At 41.9% G+C, this 20,079-nt stretch overlaps 1 protein-coding gene across 3 annotated transcripts in view; it reads left to right on the top strand.

Moving 5' to 3' along the window:
* KIF13B (kinesin family member 13B) overlaps positions 1-20,079 on the top strand; it is a 120,074-nt gene that overhangs the window by 11,939 nt on the left and 88,056 nt on the right. The window lies entirely within an intron of this gene.

Raw genomic sequence — 20,079 nt, 5'->3', positions numbered from 1 at the left:
AACTGGCATTAATCTGTTGAATTACTGTGAAACTGAAAAGTCATGTAGGAAGTGATAGAGTTAAGCTTGTGACTATTTAATTTATTGCTTGATGCAAGGGGAGGAAATGAAAAAACACATGCATGAAACAAAATAATGGTGCAGGAAAAGGCAAAACCTGTTGCTGGATGTCTGCAGTTAATCATCTGTTTTCTGAGGGGGGAAAAAAGGTCTTAAGGGCAACAGGAGAAAAAGTCAGTTAAACATACAGAAAATTTGTTAAAATTTTCATGTGATGCTGAGCTGTGTATCAGGGGTCAGTATTCATTAACTGATCTCTGGTAATTTCAACTCCTCAAACCCAAGTGGTAGCAAAAGGAAAAGTGAAGAGATCCTCAGGTGTGATATTTACCTTCCATTGTCATTAGCGGAGAGATTTCTTACAGACAGTGGGACTGGAGCTTTAATAAGTTACTTAAAACCAAACAGGCTGTGTGTGTGTGGGGTGTTTTTGTTTGTATCAATATCCTCCTCCTCCAGGAACATGTGCATTGTTCAGCTGCCAAAACCCCACGTTGATTTGAGCCTCTAAAAATGGCAGGAAATTGAGATTCTCAGAAGCCAAGTCAGCCACAACTGGATTAAAAACATTCCTCGTAGTTTCTCTAAAACATGGCAATGAGATGCCTGGTTTATAGTCCCTAATATGTGTTTAAAAACGTTCGTGGGGCAGTCACACATCATGCAAATCGTGTCCCTTGGCAGGGGAGGGCTGGGTTGGCAGTGGCTTGGAGTCCCAGACAAGGTGGTGAGCTCAGTGTGAGAATCCAGCGCTGGGGCGAAGAATGCTTCATTTGCATCCTCACAAATGGCCATTGCTAATCCAAGCAGGAAGCATAGGAAATTTATATGGGGTGATTTAATGGAAGAGGGGAAAGTGGGGGGCCCATTAACTGCACCGTGGGTTTGCCTGCACTTGGTGAGACAACAGATCCCAAAAACACAAGCTGCAGCGGTGAGGGTTTGGAGCAGGGTTTTTTTGGAACAGGTTGCACCCCTGAGAGGCTGCTGCTGAATTGTCTTGGCTTCTGCAGCTCCATCAGAGGAATCTTAAATATCAGCTCAAGGAAGAGGTTAGTTGTAGTTGCAGTTTTTCCAAGTCTGGGGCTTAATTTTATGCTCAGGTTCTGCTTCCGCTTTCAAATCCACCATCAGCCATTTTGCCTTCTGGTACAAAATCAATTCCTTTGGATTTCAGGGTTTTCTGGTGTCTCAAGTGAGCTGAAGGAATTCTGGCAAACCTTTTAACTAAACAGGGAAAAGAGAAGTAATTAATATTGTAAATACACAGTTTAGGTGCTTGCAAAGCGGGGCAAGTTCGAAAACCTCCAGAGCTTTGCTGCATTTCTCATTGAGATGCCAGGATCAATTTAGGAACTGGGAAAAGAATTTTAGAAATAGAATTCTGGGCTGTCACATCCCCACTTGTCATGACTCAGCCTTGCTCTGGCAGCGAGTGACATTTGGAAAAACAACCCATGACTTTTGGATTTAAGCTTTTCTTTTTTTTCCAGCTTCCATCGTCTCTGGGAGAAACCAAGCCTGGGAGATGGGGACAAGCAAATAAGTCCCTCATCTTGAGGTGTGTGGGACCTGACTGTTGCATAGGGCAATTTGTGTCCGTGTAATTGTCACTGACACGTTCTCAGGTTTTCAGAAAAGTGCCTGTAGCTGTTTCAAATTTGGCATTAAAAATTAAGGAATGTTTTGGAAATCTGGGGGATAACTGATGGACCTCTCTTTCTCTTGTGTCTACAAACCGAATATATTATTTATACATTTCTCTAGAGACTCGAGAATTAATAAGTACACGTAAAACACGCTTTTAAAAAGTCTCTTTTCATATGGCTGAAAAAAAAAATAAAAATTCTGGTGTTCTCGTGTTATTCCTTAACCAATAAATGACCTTTCCTGAGCTGGAGAGAGGCAGCAGTTATTTTATTGAGCAATCCTTAACGTTGTCGTGCAGGTTTCAGTAACTTGATCACGTACAAAAGATCAATTTTAAAATCCATGGGATGACCTCCAGGCTGGGCAGGCTTTGCTATTAACCTTGGGCTGTTGAAGGGGTGGCTTTGGTCGGGTGGTGGTTTCTTGTGTTAAAATTAAAATTATAGCGCGTGGAAATGCTCACCCTTTTCTTTCAGCTTGCCTTCACAAAATTAATTGTGACAGATCTTCTCGTTCTGTCACAAATTTCCCCAAATGACCTCTGTAAATCAAAACCTCCCCTGAAGGATGTGTGAAGCTCCAGGGATTCGCTGTGGGTGGATAATGTCATTAGCATGACTTGTCCCCTCTTTTGTTTGCCTTCCTGAGCTGTCTGCTCCCTCTGCTCTCCCTGTTGCAAAGGTCAAGGCTGAAGTTTCTTTATCAACTCGGGATTTACTCTGGGCTGCAAAGATTACTCGCAGCATTCTCACTCGGTGGCTGGGGCTTGGAGGAGGGTGTGAACTCATTGTGATTGAAGTGAATAGATAAGTCCTGGGCAACAATTGGAATGTTTATGGGAATTATTTTTTTGGAAAATCTCCAAATTGGCTCTAATTACTCCTAGGTTCCTTTGTAGCTGCTTTTTTTTTTAACTATCAATTTGCTTGTGGTATAATTTTATAACTCACATACAAGATCTGATAAAAAAGATTGATTTTTTTTTTGGACAGGTCAGACAAAGGAGGTTTATTCTATGTTGCAGACATAACTGTAATTGATGTGTAACTGATATGAGCTCAGAGATCAGTCTGGCACAGCCCTGTGAATCAGCCGTGGTATTTGTAAAGCAGAGCATTCATTAAATCTGCCCAGCAAACCACCTCTTGAGCCTTTTTATTAAAAGAAAATGCTAAAAAATGAAACAAGTGCTGACTTCACTGTACTTTTGTTGCAGTTTGTGGTTTCTAGCTGTTTTCCCTCTTGTTTTGCAGAGCAGAGAGATTCCAAAGACTGGCACAGGGTAAAAAACTCTTCCAAGGAATGAGTGCAGCTAACTGGAGCTGACAAGTGTGTTAAACCAGGCTGGGTTTTTCCTCTTCAGCTATTGTAATGTCTTTATAATTAGTGCTTTGTAGTAGATAATTCAGTAATTGAGGGTCTTTATAAAGATTTACTTTTAAGGTATCTATTTTTGGATTTAAACCAGTTTACTTTTCTGTGCCCACACAGTTTTTGCGCTCATCGAGTCGTGGTGCTAAACTCAGTTTGGTCGTTTTTAAGGAGTTCTGGAAATTGGGAAGGGGTCTGTTGTTATCTTAGGCTTGAGGATTTTTGTAGCCTTGCAGCAGCTGAGCTCAGTGATTTCTGCTTTGATGAGGAACTGGATGAAGCCCAAGTATATTCTACATAGGAAAAAAAATTTTTAGAAGATTCTTCTGCCATTCCAATTCCCGTTTTCTCTCTGAAACATATGACAGTCTTGAAGAAGGTTGTGAGGAGATGGGGCTTGGAGCTGGGATGGTGGAAAACATCCCTGCTCATGGCAGGGGGTTGGAATGGGATGAACTTTAAAGTCCTTCCAACCCAAACTATGATTCTAGTGGGTAATAAATTGCTGATTTCAGGTGGATGACTGACTTCAGGCAGCAGTTGGGTTGGAATGAACAGCCCAGCGTGTTAAAGCTTTCCTGAGTCTGTCTTTGGACTGAAGTTTCTTTCTTCTTGCAAAGCTGAAGAAGCTTTTAATCCTTTAGAAGAAATGAAGATTAGGGCTGATTCAGACAGAATCCTGGCAAAGATTTTAGATACTGAGAAAATGCTACCAGAAAACAAGAATTAGGACTAAGCAACATTAGCTCACTCTTTTTGAAGGGTTAAGAGCAGAGCGGAGGAATGGTAACAAAACACACGTGACTTGGAATTTAAAAACAAACAGATTGCTTGCTAAAAAACTGGAATGGGGCGTTCTTGCAGGCCCACACAAGCTCCCTGTGCTCTCTGTCAGGCAGGAATCCCGTGCTGCAGAGGCAGGATAAGCTCCTGCTTGGCACAGCCTGAGCAGTTACACAATGTTGGGTCTGACCAGAGCAAGGTGAAGCCGCCTTTCACCTGCCTGGGCTGTGTGTGGGTGACTCCTTAGCGTGACTCCAGAACTCCCCTAAAGCTGCTAAAAGCTGGGAATGAGTGACTGAGCAGCTCTTGCTGTGTGGGAGTGTTGGAGGCCTCGAGCTCCCTCTGTCATAGTGGGAAATGATCATTTCAGGGTGGAAGTGCCTGAGTGGTGAGGTGGCAAAATGGTCTGTAAATGGATTTCTTGTGCAAAAATTATAGGTAAGGGGGAGTGTTGATATTGGAGTAAAAATATGTACATTGAGCGGAAAAACAATTATAAATTAAAAAATACCTCTGTGATGTGACCAAGTATAAAAAAATCACATATCTCAGTGAGCTATACAAGGAATATATGCGGAATGATAAGCAAAAACCCCAGATGAAGAAAAACCGGCAAAAATTGAACACATTCATGATCCTGTTTACCTCTGTTATATATCTTACAATTTTTGCACACAAATATCTATTTGCCTCATGGAGTTGAGATGCCTAGAAGGGAAATGCTGACAGGATTATTTAGATGTTCTTAAATGTGTGGATACATATATATATATATGAACTGGAAAAGGTGACTGGTAGGAGTAACCAGGAAAAAAGTTGACTTTTAAAAAATAACTCATGGCAGCAGGAGCCCATTGGGGTGCAGATTCCACTTCCAGCCTAGGAGAAGGGCATGGATGATCAGGAAAGGAGGCAAATGTATGAAGGCATTGCTATTTATGGAACTAATCTGCAGGACTCCACCCTCCCAAGAAAACAGGCAATTACTGGTAGACAGTCATGGAAAAATGCCCACATTTTCTTGAAAATCACCCAGGATCCTGCCTGATGTTAGGCAAGAACCACTTGGAGAGCTGTCTCATCTCAGGCATCTGTGTCCCCAGCTGTTCCTGCATTTGACTGAGGAGTCTCAGCTGTTGGACACCCCCAGAAATGGAATATTGGGCTTGCTGAACCATTTGCATGCTGTGGTACGGTTGCTATTTGACAGCAAAGCAATTTAAAGGGAGAAATATTATTCCCTTTGAAGATGGGCGAAAGCTAATTGCTGTGCCTTTGCTTCTCCATATCCTTCCTGGCATTGTATTAATTCTGTATAAACTGCTGGGGGTGGGGAAAATTCAGATTAGGGTGTGTGAAAGGGACACAGTTACATTAAGGAGGAATGGCTCCCCTGGCTGAGGTGTCACACTGGTGCATAAAATCCTGAGAATGAAATTTCTGGGTAGATGTTAGCTCAGCATTGTTATCCAGGGGACAGATCTGTGCAATGTTTTCATGTGCAGCAATGTTCCAGGAAGTTGGGGAGGCAAGGGAGTGTGTGTGTATTCCCCAGGCTGAGAGCTGACATCCAGAAAAAAGGGAAGTTTGCCCCTCTTGATATCCAAACTGCTGGTTTTGGGCACAGAACAGCTCACAGGAAGTTCACGTTTGCAAAAACAGCACCATGAGATTTTCCTGTGCTGCCAGCTTGGCCTCTGTTGCATCCCTGCTCAACTCTTACTTCAAGCATGAGCTTGTTCTGTAAAATTATAGTTGTTTCTGCTGGATTTTATTGGTTACTGAATAGCTTAAAGAAGTTGGAAGAGAAGGGAAAAGTAAGGCTGATTTAAAATTGACAGAGTAATTGAAATGATTGAATGGAATTGTGGTGAAAGCATTGCTTTTTCAGTCCACCATCAAAGCTTATTTTGTGGGAAGTGGTATTAAACCTATAATTTGGAGGTGAACTTGTGCTGGGGTAGGTTTGGGCTGGATATTAAGAACAATTTCTTCACTGGGAGGATTTCAAGCATTGGAAGGAGCTGCCCAGGGAGATGCTGGAGCCCCCATTCCTGGGGGAATTTAAAAGTTGTGGGATGTGGCACTTGGAGACTTGGGGCAGTGCTGGGAGAATGTCTGGACTTGATCATCTTAGAGGACTTCTCATAATTCCATTCCATTCCTAGCATTAAGGCTAGACTGCATCCAGTTTCCAGTCATCTGTTTCTCTCAAAATTCTCTTCTGATGTAAAAAAATCATATGACTAAACACTTCTGAGTTTCTGCAGTTCCTAGAAATTGTTTTGGGGACTGCAGGACTGGCATTCAGGGCTCTGCCTCTGCACCTCCCCAGGGTTTGGCTGCACAAGGGAGAAAATAATTTGCACAAGGAGGTGAAGCTCGCCACATAAAATCCTTATCTGGTGTAAAATTGAGAAGTGGGAGTTCTGCCAGGAGAGAAGGGGGTTGCTGCCCTTCCAAGCTGAGCTTTTGAGGAAGTGTTTGCTCCAGCCTCACGTGCTCTGACTGAAGTAAAAGTGAAAATCCGAGACAGAAACCCTCCATTAAGTTTAGTGATGGATGAAAAAGTAAGCAGCAGTTTTGAACTGTGCTTGTGTGTGTCAGTGTGCTTTAAACAGACCTGTAACCTATTTGGTATTGCTTAAGTAAATAAATGATGAGTCTTGTGTTAATGATTTCTTTTATAATTGATTCCCTTCCCACCTGCTACGTCACACCTATTTACATCTACCCTTTTTTATGGCAAACATAGTCATAGCTAATTAGGATTATCTGTTATTTAAAAGCTTTGTGCCCATGTGGCAAGTGAAAACTGCTTTCACATGAGTCATATCCTCCTGAAGTGAGAACTGGGTGGCCGTGTCACCACTGGAATTATCCTTGGCTCCCTCATATTCCTTGGATGAACGTCAAAGAGGCCTTTTTTTAATCTTGCTGCTCATTTGACCAAGTTGGTAATAACCTGCTGCATTTGAGGGAAAGAGAATAGAGAGAAAAATTAATTTGTTTCGTGTCATGTGGTCTGAAGTACAACCCTCAACTTGTGCTTTATTGATTCTCAATCTCTGGTGCTTTCTCTCCTTAAAACTTTTGTAAAGTACCTTAATTCTTCACTAGATTGAAGGGTTTTGCTGTGCAATCTAGCTGCAAGTTCTGAAATACTCGTGGGATTATTGACCTGCTTGCAGACAGCATTTGGAGGTTGGTGGTGATAATTGTTCAGCATCCAGTCCTCCAGGAAAATTCCCCTGGAGCTGGCAAAGGCTTTTGCCTGGGATTTCTCCAAGGAGTTGACTTCTGCTGCAAACAGAAAGTTTCCTTCCCACAGTGGTACCCAGCAGTAGGGGCCACTTCCCAGAGCTGGGATGTTTTCTTGAAAAAACCTCAATGCAACCAGAAAACAAAACCAAAACCCCTCTTGGTGCCACGTTGAAGCTATTAGAGTGAATGTGTTTAATATTGGAGCTTTTATTGAACCATTTGTGGCAATTTTGAGGGAACTGGCCCAGCAGTTTTGGTTTTCAAGCCCACCTGTCTGAAGCTTTCAGTCACAGGTTGTTGAAGCTTTGAGGAGACTGTGAAGTTTTAATTGTTTTCTCGACTTGTTAAATCTACAAAACAGACAAATTCTTTTGTTTTAAGAGGAGTCTCGCTCCCTCTCTCGCAATACATTATCAATGCTTTTATGCTCAACCAGTTTTGTTTTGGGGATGTTTGAGTTTGAACTCCAAAATCTTGATTTCATATTAATATAATGAGATCAGAAAGAGATGCAAGAGAGGATATTTTCCACCCTCCAAGATGATTGATGAGCAATAACCAGGATAACTTTGTGCTGTACAGCTCTCACACTCTCTGTTGCACTCATTTTGATTGTGTAGATGTGTCCCCCAGGCTAATTTGAAATAAGATAATCCAAATGTTCAGGGTTGAGCTGCTTTGGCAGGACAAGGTTTGATGCTCTCCTCAGAAAGTGGATGATGCCTCGTCATATTATCAGTGATTGTATGGTCAGCTGGAAGGCACAGGCAGATAATCTTGCATATAATCTTCTAATTTCCTTGTGTTTTGCAAAATGGAATAGGAAAAGTGTCAAAGTTTGTTTCCTAAATTATATATAGGCTTAGTATGAAAAGTAAAGAAAAGGAGAAACCTCTTAGTATCTTACAGTCATTGTCCTGAGGAAATTTGAACAAGTTCTCAGAGTTACTTGAGTGCATCAGTTTGAGGTGATTTGTCCTTTTTTTCTTGTGGTGGTGTTAATTTTAGGATGGCACTCTTGCACTTGATGCTACCTGACACTTAATGGGGCTTATTCTGATTTTGTCACCAGCTCTGTAAAGTCTGAATTAAAGCTACTGAATGCAGAGGAACTTGTTCCTCTGTGTGTTTGTTACGATAAAACGAGAAAATTGGAATTGCTGTAGCGCCTCAAGATTTGCTTCAATATTTGAAGTTCTTCTACCTATTTGAATTTCCGTAGATGAGGAAAACCACAAGAGGCCTGTTTGTTCCCCACCTCCTGTGAGGAGAAATCAACCATCAGCATCTTGTAGGTATTTCTGCTTTCTGTTTTCCGTGAGCTTGGTCTGCAGGAAGGCAGCATCTGCTGCTCTTGCATGGGCAGCACCCTTCCCTCTGCTGGGAATGCTTTTCCTTCCTGGAAAGAAGCTCTGGAAGTCTGGTTGTTTATGACCTCCTCCTAAAAGGAGCACTAAATTTTGTGTTGTTGCAGTTTTGGAAGTACCAAGCTATCTTCCTTTGGTTGTAATTTGCATTAAAATAAGTTTAAGTCTTTATCCATTCGTTTTGTGTGGAGCAGGACAGATTCTGGGGATAGAAATCTGGGCTGTGGGATGAGCAGTGCATTTGCTGCTCTGGGAGTATGTGAAATAATGAAATGACATTTTAATTAGTGCTTGAAAGTTTATGGCAGCTTTGATAAGCATAAGGTTTGATAAGCATAAGGTTTGATAAGCATATAGTGCCTTACGTAGCTAATTACCCAATTTGAGTTCCTTTGAGGAGAGGAGTAATCAAGGTAATAGTGAATTTTTTGGCTAAAGAAGAGGGCTGGACATGAAGGATGTTATGAGAGGAAGGATGGAGTGGCAGTGGCTCCACGAGGGGATTTAAGTTTTGTCTCAGCTCTACCATATGCTCCTTATCTGACTGTGAGCTGCAGATTCTTCTCTTCCATTTCAAGCCTCTAAAATAAATCTAGTATTTTTCCAATTTTTTTTTGGTTGGTATCTAGTCCAAGGAGCATTTTACTGTGTGGGAGAGTGGCTTTTTATTGTTTGAGGAAGATGGGTTTTGGTTTGTTTTTCTTGTTATTGTTGCTATCTTGGGATTTTTTGTGTTAGGGGAATTTTTGGTGGTTTGGGTTTTTTTGGAGGGTTTTTTTGGGTTGTTTGTTTGTTTTTTGTGGAGGGGGGTTTGGAGTGTTTTTTGGTGTGGGGTTTTTTTTTGGTTTTTTTTTGGTTTGGTTTGGCTTTTTGTTTGGTTGGTTTTTTTGTTTGTTTGTTTTTGGGGGGGGGTTTGGGGTTTTTTGTTGTTGTTGTTGCTTTGGTTTTGGTGGGTTTTTTTGGTGTTGTTGGGGTTTTTTTGGTTTGTGGTTTGTTTTTTTTTTTTTCCTTTTTCCCAGCAAGAAGCTTCCTGTGCTGGTGTATAATTAATTAGGTCACATCACTCAGTGGGGCCAGAACTCTGGGCCTTTATATTGTGGTAGTGACGTAAGGAAACCCTATATCTTAATGTGTATTGTCTGAGGTTCTTAGGCTCATCCACTTACTTGAACTTTCAGCCTTTTGGAAGGCAGAATACCATTTTCTTCCTTTCTCCTCAGGGTTTGTAGCCTCCTGCCAGTGTTTTGTTCTGTCCCTCAGCAGTTGTAGGCTCACTGTGCTGATCAGATAAATGAAATGAAGGAAGAGGATATCCACTCAGCTTTATCTGAGTAGTCCTGCAGTGACGAGCACTTCCAGCTCCCTGGATTTTTTTAAAGCGTTGCTTCTGTACGTTTATGATCTGGATTTTATCTGTATTTGGGAGCAAATATAATCACTCAAAAATTAGTACCTAATGTGAATAGCTCTGATCAAAATTTAGCTCTGAGCAAACTGCCAGAGGGCAGGATTACGTGGGATATTGGGAAGGAATTCCTGGCTGTGAGGGTCCTGAGGCTTGGCACAGGGTGCCCAGAGAAGCTGTGGCTGCCCCTGGATCCCTGGAAGTGTCCAAGACCAGGTTGGATGAGACTTGGAGCAACCTGGGATAGTGAAAGGTGTCCCTGCCCATGGCAGGGGTTTGAAAGTGGATGATCTTGAAGGTCCTTTCTCACCCAAACCACTCTGAAATTCTGTGGCAGGGACATTATCCATTGATTTATTTTTCTGTTAAACTTTTTCCTGGTTTGAAGGCTCTTGTCCCTACTCCTCTGAGCTCTTGGGATGGTATTTGTCATCAGCCAACGTCTATGTATGTATGTCACAGTCCATATATTTCTGATTCCTTCTCAAAAAATGCACCTACAGATAACATCTTTGCAGAGTTTGCAGCCATGGCACCACGAAAAGGAAGAATTACAGTGTGCTCTGCAGAAACTTCAGAGGTGTGAAGTAAGAAAAAAAAAAAAAAGAAGACAGAAAAGCCATTTGCAGCTTTTGTGGTAGAGAAGACAGAAATAGGGATGGTTGTGAGAGGAAGCAATTTTATGGTTGCTGAAACCACATTTGCACCAGCTGAGGCTTAGCAGCATCTCTACTGCCTACAAGTTTTCTTCCTCAAACACCTGCCATGAGCAGCAAAGAGGCTGTGAAGCAACTTCATGCTGAAACCTCCCACCCTTGCTCTGCTCCTGCCTGTGCAAATCCTCTCTGCAGTTTGCACACGTGGTTTGATCTCTCCCTGTCACCACTGAAGTATCTTCCTGTGCTGCTAAGAGTTTAATTGAATTGCAGGAGGAGCACTGGCAAGCTTTTCACAGTGCTCCCTGTGCAGGAATTACATGGGATTAAGCAGGTTCACACCTCACAGGAGTGCAAGTGGTCCAGAGTAAGCTCAATTCTGTGTGCTGAGTAATTACTGCAGTGTATGGACATAGGTATGGAATTGGGCATTACTCGAATTCTGGTGATAATTAAGGATCTCCTGGTTAAGTATTGGGGTGTTTTACTTGTGAAGGTGGCACAAGGTGAAACTGTTTGAGTTCTCTGGTAGTCTGTGATGTATTTCCTGGTACAGCTTTTTGTGAAATGATGTCACTCTTTGGAATCACAGAAAGGTTTGGAGCTGGAAGGGACCTTAAAGACCATCTCATCCCTACCCCTGCCATGAGCAGGGACACCTTCCACTATCCCAGGTTCCTCCAAGCCCCATCCAGCCTGGCCTTGGACACTTCCAGGGATCCAGGGGCAGCCACAGCTTCTCTGGGAAACCTGTGCCAGGGCCTCACCACCCTCACAGGGAGGAATTCCTTCCTAATATCCAGCTTGAAGCTCCCCTTTTCCAGTTTGAAGCTGTTCCACCTCATTCTTTTCCTCCAAGCCCATGTCAGGTCCCTCTCCAGCTCTCCTGGAGCCCTTTTAGGCTCTGGAAGGGGCTTTGAGGTTTCCCTGGAGCCTTCTCCAGGTGAGCACCCCCAGCTCTCCCAGCCTGGCTCCAGAGCAGAGGGACTCCAGCCCTTGGAGCATCTCCATGGTCTCCTCTGGTCTCTCTCCAGCAGCTCCATGTCTTCCTTGGGCTGGGTCCCCAGAGCTGGATGCAGTGTCCCAGCTGGGGTCTCACCTGAGCAGGGCAGTGAGGGAGAATCCCCCCTCCTGGGCTGGGATTGTTGTGCACTCTGTAGTCAAACATTCCCTGGTGCTTTTATTTCCTTTGTCCTCTAGTCCTTGTTCAGGTTTCTCAGGTGGCACTTTCCCAGGTCAGGTCATGCCAACAGCCCCTTTTCAGACTGGCTGAGATTCCGTGTGCTCTGTGACAACTCTCCTGCTGAGCAAGGGGATGACCTGGCTGCCTCCAGGTCAGAGTCCTGGAATATTTTGGAGTTGCTGCTGGAGCAGTGACAGGCTTACTCACGGCAGTCTTGAACACAGGGATGTGCCTGTGGATCCTGGAAAAAGCCTTTGGAGGTATCTGCTCTATTTCTCCCCCCTCCTCCTCCTCCTCCTGGAGCTGTTTACCCAGAATTATGTCCAGATGTGCCTTTTTTTCTTTAAATATCTCCAGAGATAATTTATGTAGCTCTCTGTGCATTAATAAAACCATAAGTTGTTTGTATACTTGCTGAAGAGTTGACCTGATTCCGAGTGGAATTTGGATTGCACCTGTCTTTGCTGAAACGTGGGAACTAAGCTGACAGAACTCAGTATAAATACCAGCTGTCACTGGGTAATTTGTGTCCATAATTAATATGTTTGAAAGTGAGACACAAGTTCGTTTTCAAGGCAGTAGTGATGTCAGCAGTTAGTCGTAGCATCATTTGTGAGGGGTTGTTGGCAAGCCACAAGCCTGCACCTTTTGGTCAATTATATTTAGCAGGACATCCATCCAGAAACTATAAAAATTAGTCACAGTTATCTAATATTAATCCTGAATAATTATCTTCTTAATGAAACATTTAGTTTGTACCTCATGTTGAAGTTGTACCCAAAGAAATTCCAATTCAAGTAGTGCTGATTACTTCTTGTGTTCTTGGCTGCTTTGGCTTATGTGACCACAACCTCTGCTGAGTGTCTTTTGTCCTAAAAAATCAAGGATTTAAAAATTATTTTTTCTTTAGTCATTTTTCATTTGGAGAAGATCTTGCCTGAGTTTTGGGAGGTTCTTCAGCACATCAGTGATTACAAATAACCTTTAACAAAATTTGACAGACACCCTTCAGGTTACCACAGCTTTTGAAACAACATTTTTTTCTTACATTTTGAGCATCAGCTACTTGGATCCTTGAACCTTGATAAAAGCAGATGCTGGTGAAGTGGTTTTTAAATTTGCTGTAAGGAAAAACACTGGATTGGAGAAGATTTAAACAGATTAATTTAGATACTCCAGTGAGGTAGAAAGATGAGTGTTCAGGAGTTCATGTGCTCTGGTCATGCCTGTGCCTCAGACTTGCTGCAAATTTTGGCAGATACAATTCCAAAGACTTCAGTGGCACTAACAAGTTCTAAAACTGTTGCCAAGTTGCATAAAAGTCATTAAGCCTTGTTTATTGTCAGGATTAATGCTTAGAAAGAGCTTGATTCCTTCGGGAAAAGTATTGAAATCCATCCTTGCAGAAAAATGAAGTTAATTTTTATCACAAAAGAAAGTAACTTGACAGCTTAGTCTCTCCTGGCATCTTAAGGCCAACAAGAAACTAATTACAGCATAATTGTGGTTTCTCCTGCTGTTGTCCCATCTGTGTACAGTGGTTTATAAAATATTATAAAAATGGATTAAATGGCTATAAGTGAAAAATCTTTGCTGTTTTGCAAATTATTGTGCTTGGAATTATGACTGGAGATTTGGAGCAAGTGTTTAATCTGCATTTGCAGGGGAATGTAATGAAAAATAATGAGTTTATAGTCAGACTTGAAAATCTATTTATGGGAACTCAAAAAGGAGGAAAAATCTTATGCTGAAACAGTTACCAAAATTTTAATTATGATTTGAAGGATGTCATTGAAGACCTTTTAAAACCTATTTATAAATAGAGTTCTTTTAGAATGCAGTACCAAAGGCAGTATGGAAAATGAATAATAATGGCAGGAGTACAGTGTAAGATATTTGTTCTCCCTTAAAAGGAGATATTGAGTTTATTATTTGAGTTCCACGTCGCTGGAGCCTGTTCTTATGTGAGTCTCTTGCCACTCATGCTTTATAGGGAATCTTTTTCATTGCTAAACCAGCTGAATATACTGAAATTATGGCTTCTTCTCTAAGGCTCATTTGTAGCCTTTTTCTATTATTAAATGCTAAAAGAAAGAAAATTAAAAAAAAAAAAAATCAGACCAATGACCCATCTGATTTTGGGGGTTTCCCCTGTGTCTCAAACTTTGTTTCAGTTTTTGGGTCACAGAAGAGAAGGGACCCCAAAGTGACCTTGCAAACTCTCTGTAGGGTGACCTCACCCTGTTGCTCTTCCAGGAAGGGCACAGTGCCTGAGGCAAAGCAAACTCATCCAAAGAGAGATTTTTTATCTGTTGCTGCAGGATTTGTGCAAAAGATCTGTAGTGATCACAGAGGATAAAGAGCAGCCCATTGGAAGTGATTTCAGTGATTTCAAGGTGATGCTTGTTCAGGAGGTGTCTCTTTTTCACCTTCCCACTTGTCTCCTTTCCCTTTCATCCATCATTTTGGTGAGGTACAAACACAGATAAGCAAACTGTTGGCTTGATCTGAGTGAAATATATTAAATTATGGAATGGTTTATGTGGGAAGGGACCTTAAAACTCATCCCATTCCAACTCCAACACCTTCCACTATCCCAGGTTGCTCCAAGCCCCATCCAGCCTGGTGCTGAACACTTCACAGATCCAGGGGCAGCCACAGCTTCCCTGGGCAGCTTCTGCCAGTGTTTTACCAATTCTGAAGTGTTTTGGGGAGCTCAGTTCCCATTCCTGTCTGGTATATCAGTTTGCTGCCCAGGAATCACAATTAGATGGATTGCTGAATTTTTGGGTTCCACTCAGCTGTTAAGTGCTGCAGGGTAATTTTAACACCAAACTGGGGTGGTTTTGTCCTGTGCTGGGCCTGAGTAGCCCTTTTCCACCTATGAGCTGCTAATTCAAGGTATTTAATATATAACTTCAGGAAGGCCAACCCCAAACCTGAGCAATTCTGAGGAGGCATCAAAACCCAACATTTTCTGCCCTCTTGGGTGAATCTCCCTTTTTAAAGGATGTGCTTTTCCTGGCCTGATGTTGTTTCTTACGTGACCACAGCTGCTCTAAATGTGTATTAATGTTTAAGTAATGCACAACTGTGAGTTACTTCACCAATAACGTGGAGTATTTGATGGAATCAGTGGAGTGAGCGTGTGGCAGCTTTATCTGCTGGCTCACAGCTCTCCCTGAAGCCATAAAATAGCTGCAAGTGCTGGAGGGTTATTTTTTTTTTCAACCCTTCTGCAAGGTTTACCTTGCCATTTATCAACTGAAACAATGCAGCCATGGAGAACTTCAAAGTCTCTTTGCTTCACAGCAGTGATCCAGGCAGAGCAGGTTCCTTCCTGTAAACACTCACTTTCCATGGCTCGAAGTCTTTATTTTTAAAAGCATCTCTGTTAGGAATCACCTACTGATGCTGTGTCCAGGAGTTTTTCAGTGCACATGATCCTCCTGTGCTGTGGGAAACTAATCTTTCCATATTCTTAGAGAGTTGGACAGGGTATGTTGAATTGAGTTTTTTTTTATTGTTGATTTTTTTAAAAAAATGTTTTTACATGCTGTAAATTTTTATTCCTGGTACATAAAGGTAGACCTTGCACACAGAACTGCCAATGCATGTCGTGTTTATCTGATGAATCACTGCTTCCAAATAGCCTGTTCCCTTTCATCAGGTTTTTAATTAGCAGTGGTTGAGGCTGTGATGCAGATGGAAATATTGTTGATCTGAGACTGCTTATTGCAGCGAAAGATTTACTGCTGATAAGTCTTGTGGTGTCAGCAACAAAAGTGATGCTGGTTCTGCTCACTTCAGCTTGAAGTCCTGCAAGGTGAATGGGGGCTAATTGAGTTGCTTGAAATGACAGGTATTTTCTAATAATCTGAGTGATTAATTATTCCGTATTCTACCTTCTGTCCCACTGTCTGCTCTTCTGTTGCCACTGAAGACTTTTGATACCATGTAGATTTTGGCTGAGGATCTGTGCTGCTCTCATGTGGGGATCCCTCTTTATGTGGAGCAGTTTCCTTGGCAAAAACCTGAAGTGCCTGCTGATAGACTTATGTTTTCTATTTAGCTAAACCTAAAAAATAAAAAGATTTTTTTATTTCTGCTCTTTAGTACGTGAAAATTAGGTGCTTTTAATTTTTTTTCCAGTAGCTGTTCTGTGAAAACGAGGCCATTTTCTGTGCTGTGCCCATGCATGTTTTCTCTTGGCCGTGGCATTTTTCATTCTGGGATTCCCTTGGAATAATTCAGTGAAATATCCATTCCCAATTTATAAACCATGTAGTCTTTAAGCTGGGAGTATGGAATGGCTTGAGCTGCTTGTCCCTTATTCCTTACCTTAATTCTTGATAAGGAAATCTCACGTAAAGGTTTGTAAGACACCATAGGACTGAAGATAAAATGTGATATTTTGTGTGTAAGATACATTCTGTCAGTATATGCTTGTTGCATTAATGAAATTACTTTGTTTTACTGAAATATACCCTCACACCACAGGTTTTAGAGGCTGAAGGATGATAAATAGTGAAATATTTAATGTGCTGGAGCTACCAGAGGACCTCAGTGCTTGATACAAAGCGCTGCCATCACCTTGGAAGCCTATGTTGTGGCAAGGGAAAAGTGGCAGGAGGACCAAATGTATGAAAGCCTAAAACTGGAAAAATATAAATGTGGAATTTATCTGTACCACTCAGGTTGCTCCAAGGCCCATCCAGCCTTAAGGGCAAAGATAATGAACTATTAAAACTGACTATGATAGGTAACAGTGAGTTCTTGTCAGTAGGAATGAGGATATGTTTCCAAAGGAGCAGTGATGGCCAAATGTTGTAATTGATGTAATTGTGTAGCTGGTGTTTGCAAGGTCAGGTTGGCTGTGCAGCTTTTCTTTCCAGCTTTAATATCTCTGAATATTGAGAGGATTTGATGGCCAGACTTAGTGTGGTGCATGGCTCTAGTGTGGGTTGGAAGGGACATTAAATCTCATCCAGTCCCGTGGGCAGGGACACCTTCCGCTATTCCTGGTGGCCTTGGACATTTCCAGGGATCCAGGGGCAGCCACAGCCCCTCTGAAAAACCTGTGCCAGGGTCTCATCACCTTCCCAGACAGGAATTTCTTCCCAATATCCCATCTATCCCTGCCCTCTGGCAGTTGGGAAGCCATTCCCTGTGTCCTGTCCCTCCATCCCTTGTCCCAAGTCCTTCTCCAGCTCTCCTGGAGCCCCTTTAGGCTCTGGAATGTTCTGGTTGTCTTGGCAGGAGCAGCTCCATGCACAAACCTCAGTTAATGTGGCAGAAGGGAAGGAGTCATCTGGGAAAGGGCAAGGCGGTACTTTGGTTTTGGGCCTTAAGAAATACCATCTCCTTCCTCTTGCCTTCCTTCTGAAGGCCTTCAATGCTGGATGAAATGACTTGTGCTGTGAAATTCTCTTCCTTAGGTTGGCATGACTGGCAGTAAAACACGGAGCAGGGAAGAGGGATGAGAAATACTGAGCTCAGGCTCTGCTGCCAGCACAGCCTCGGATAATTTACTGTTCCTCTTTGTCATATCCATGCAGTGGGAACAATGCAGGAGGCATCAACAGCCTTGGATTCTTTTATTTTGTTCAAAACTTAAAAAAATAAAGGAAAGCTTCACATTTGTTCCATCTGTTTCTGAATAATCTTGTGTGTGTTGATGGCACAGGTAGCTGAGTTAATGGCAGTGAACCACTGGGCAGATGCGTTCAAGAACCCAAACCCAGCCTGATCTAAGGTTTATAACACTTCAATGTAAATATTTTTAAAATATTGTGCTGTGGTGGTTTGATAAAATGTTTAAGAACACAAAGCAAATAAACTCACTGGGCTTGAAATGCTGCCTGCCTCGTTGTGGATTGGTAATTGATAGATCTCTGGGCTCATTAGTTAAACTAAGCAGGGTTATTTTGATTTTATTTTATTTGCATCAAGTGTAGGGATGTTTATGTGTGTACTTGTCCATGGTTTCCTTTCTAATGAAGGGTTGTTTCCCATTAAGGGTTGTGTCATTTGGAAGGTTGTATTGAATTTTTCCTTTAAGCACTCTAAGTCATTGGAAAAATTTACATTTAGCAGTTGAACTTAAAAAAGCAGTTCCTTTGGAGAAGAATAAATAGGGGAGGATATTAAGGGATCTGGTTTTTTTTTTCCCCTGCTAATTTCTTTTGGGTTTGCTCAGTGATTTTTAGGCAGGCCGAGTCCTCTGCCTGATTTCTGAAAAGAGCCTTGGACTTGACACAAGCCAAGACCCTTTGAAAGTCTAACAAAAGAGCTCGAGAGTTTAAAAGTCACTCTCTTGGTATCAGAACCCACTTCAGCTTAAAAATAAAAATCATAATGGATATTCCTGATGTTTGTAATGTGCATGGGTTACAGAGGAGCTGTGGGGAATTGCAGCACTGGCAGCCTTTCAAGCACCCTCTTAAAATACAGTTTTATGCCTGTAATGTATTTTCTCTTCCTTTCTTTTTGCAAGTCATGTTTTAAGCACATTTCTTTCCCTTTCAACTCTGGAAGGCAAATGTCATGTTTGAAATGCTGTGTTGTACTTGAAGAGGCTGGATTTTCCTCTTGTTCTGTGAAACAATAAATGGAAACTTGGAGTGTTTAGAATTGATCAACCCAACTCTTGCCCCTGAGAGCATTCGGTCATTAAATTCCCAATGGGAAAATAGAAGTTCAAGGGTAAAAATAGAGCTGTAAGGAGGGAGGTGTGTCCAAGGAAGAGTTTTTGTCAGGTATTTCCTTTTAACACAAAAATGTTTTGAAGCTCTTCTGTGTGGCCCAAGTGTTGGAATTTGTTCCAGCTCTGATTCTTGAGAGTTTCAAAACCCTGTGTCCTTTTGGCATCAGTTCTACCCGAAACCAGGTGGCCCTGGGTGCCTGAGCAGTCAGCTGAGGCTGCATCTCAGTTCTGCTCCATTGCATAAATACTAATTTGTGGATTGTACTGGAGGAGGAGGGAGAAAATGGCAGGGAAGACGCCCCTCCACCCCTTTGATTTATAATTGTGCTACTTGTACAAAGTGCTTTTGATTTCCCAGACACTGTAACCAGCAGTACTTTGCTGTCACCCCTGAACCAGGGCCAGGGCAGGTTGTCCCCAAGGATAAACCCTCTCTTCTCATCCTAAACACCTTGGAGTAGTGATAACTCACAAAAGAAACCCCTCTTTGTGCTGCTGTTCAGCAAGAAGCTGCTGCTACTGATTCATTAAGCAATGAAATTGAGTGTGATGAGTCTGCGGTGACAGTCCATCATTCAGCATCCTGTCTTCACCCTGTGCTTAAAATAGCACCTTAAATTTCTCTGTGGCTTTGTTTTTATGGGAGCTGGTTATAGGAAATCCTGGATTGCACGTTCCAAGAGCGTGGGCAATTCTAACGAGGGCAGTACCTGTTGCTGCGGTACTTGGAGAGAGAAATTTTCTCACTGTTGTCCTGTTTTCCTGTGGCATCAAGTGACCAAATTGACTATCCAGCATCTTTTCTGTGTTTGTTGTTATGCTTGGGCAGATTCATTCAATCAGCTGCATGAATGAGCATTTTAGGGTTTTATAAGCCAGAGTGGACAAATTATGGTAATTAGACATCTTGTCTATTTTGTTGTCCTGGCTGCAGAACAATAATGACGTTAAAGGGATACTGTCAAGGTGACAAAGGTACCAGACTCTCTTAGCTAAAACCTGTATTTTTTTCTGCTGTATGTATCTGAATACTTTGATTTTAGAGAATTCTTTCTGCCTGTATTTAATTTCATGACACTTGGAGGCAGAGAGAAGGGGCAGAACAGTACAAATGTGTGCTGTGAAAATCCATATCAGCTTCTTATTTCTTGGAGTTTGTCTCTTTTAAATGCTGTCAAATAACTTGACAGTCTCTGAGGTTAATTTTGTACAATGGGTCACCTGTAATGGTTCTAGAAATTCATATCTCACTACTGAATATGGTAGACATGCATTTAATAATTCAGAAAACTGAATGCAATAGAGAAATGGGTAACTCCTTAGGGTATTGCTGCCTAGGAGTGGCAGTGTCTTTTATATGGGCTTTGCCAAATAATTGTGTTTACGTGGCTGAGAATTTGATGCTAATAATCAGAGGTGATTAAACAAACAAAAAAATGCAACCAGCTAAAAGCCAACCAGTTTAGTAACATCAAAAATACGGGAAAAATGGATAAATTGATAAATTAAGTGGATAAAAATGGATGAATTAGATGATATAATATAATCAAATCAAGCCTGTGTCCAAAGAGAACCAATAGTAGTAGCCAAGGGCATCGGGGCTGCTCCTGAAGGCTGATTTTTGAGGAACTCAC

The sequence above is a fragment of the Sylvia atricapilla genome, chromosome 3 (genome assembly GCF_009819655.1).
Source record: "Sylvia atricapilla isolate bSylAtr1 chromosome 3, bSylAtr1.pri, whole genome shotgun sequence".
Classification (NCBI taxonomy): domain Eukaryota; kingdom Metazoa; phylum Chordata; class Aves; order Passeriformes; family Sylviidae; genus Sylvia; species Sylvia atricapilla.
This window is presented reverse-complemented; position numbering and strand designations above follow the sequence as displayed.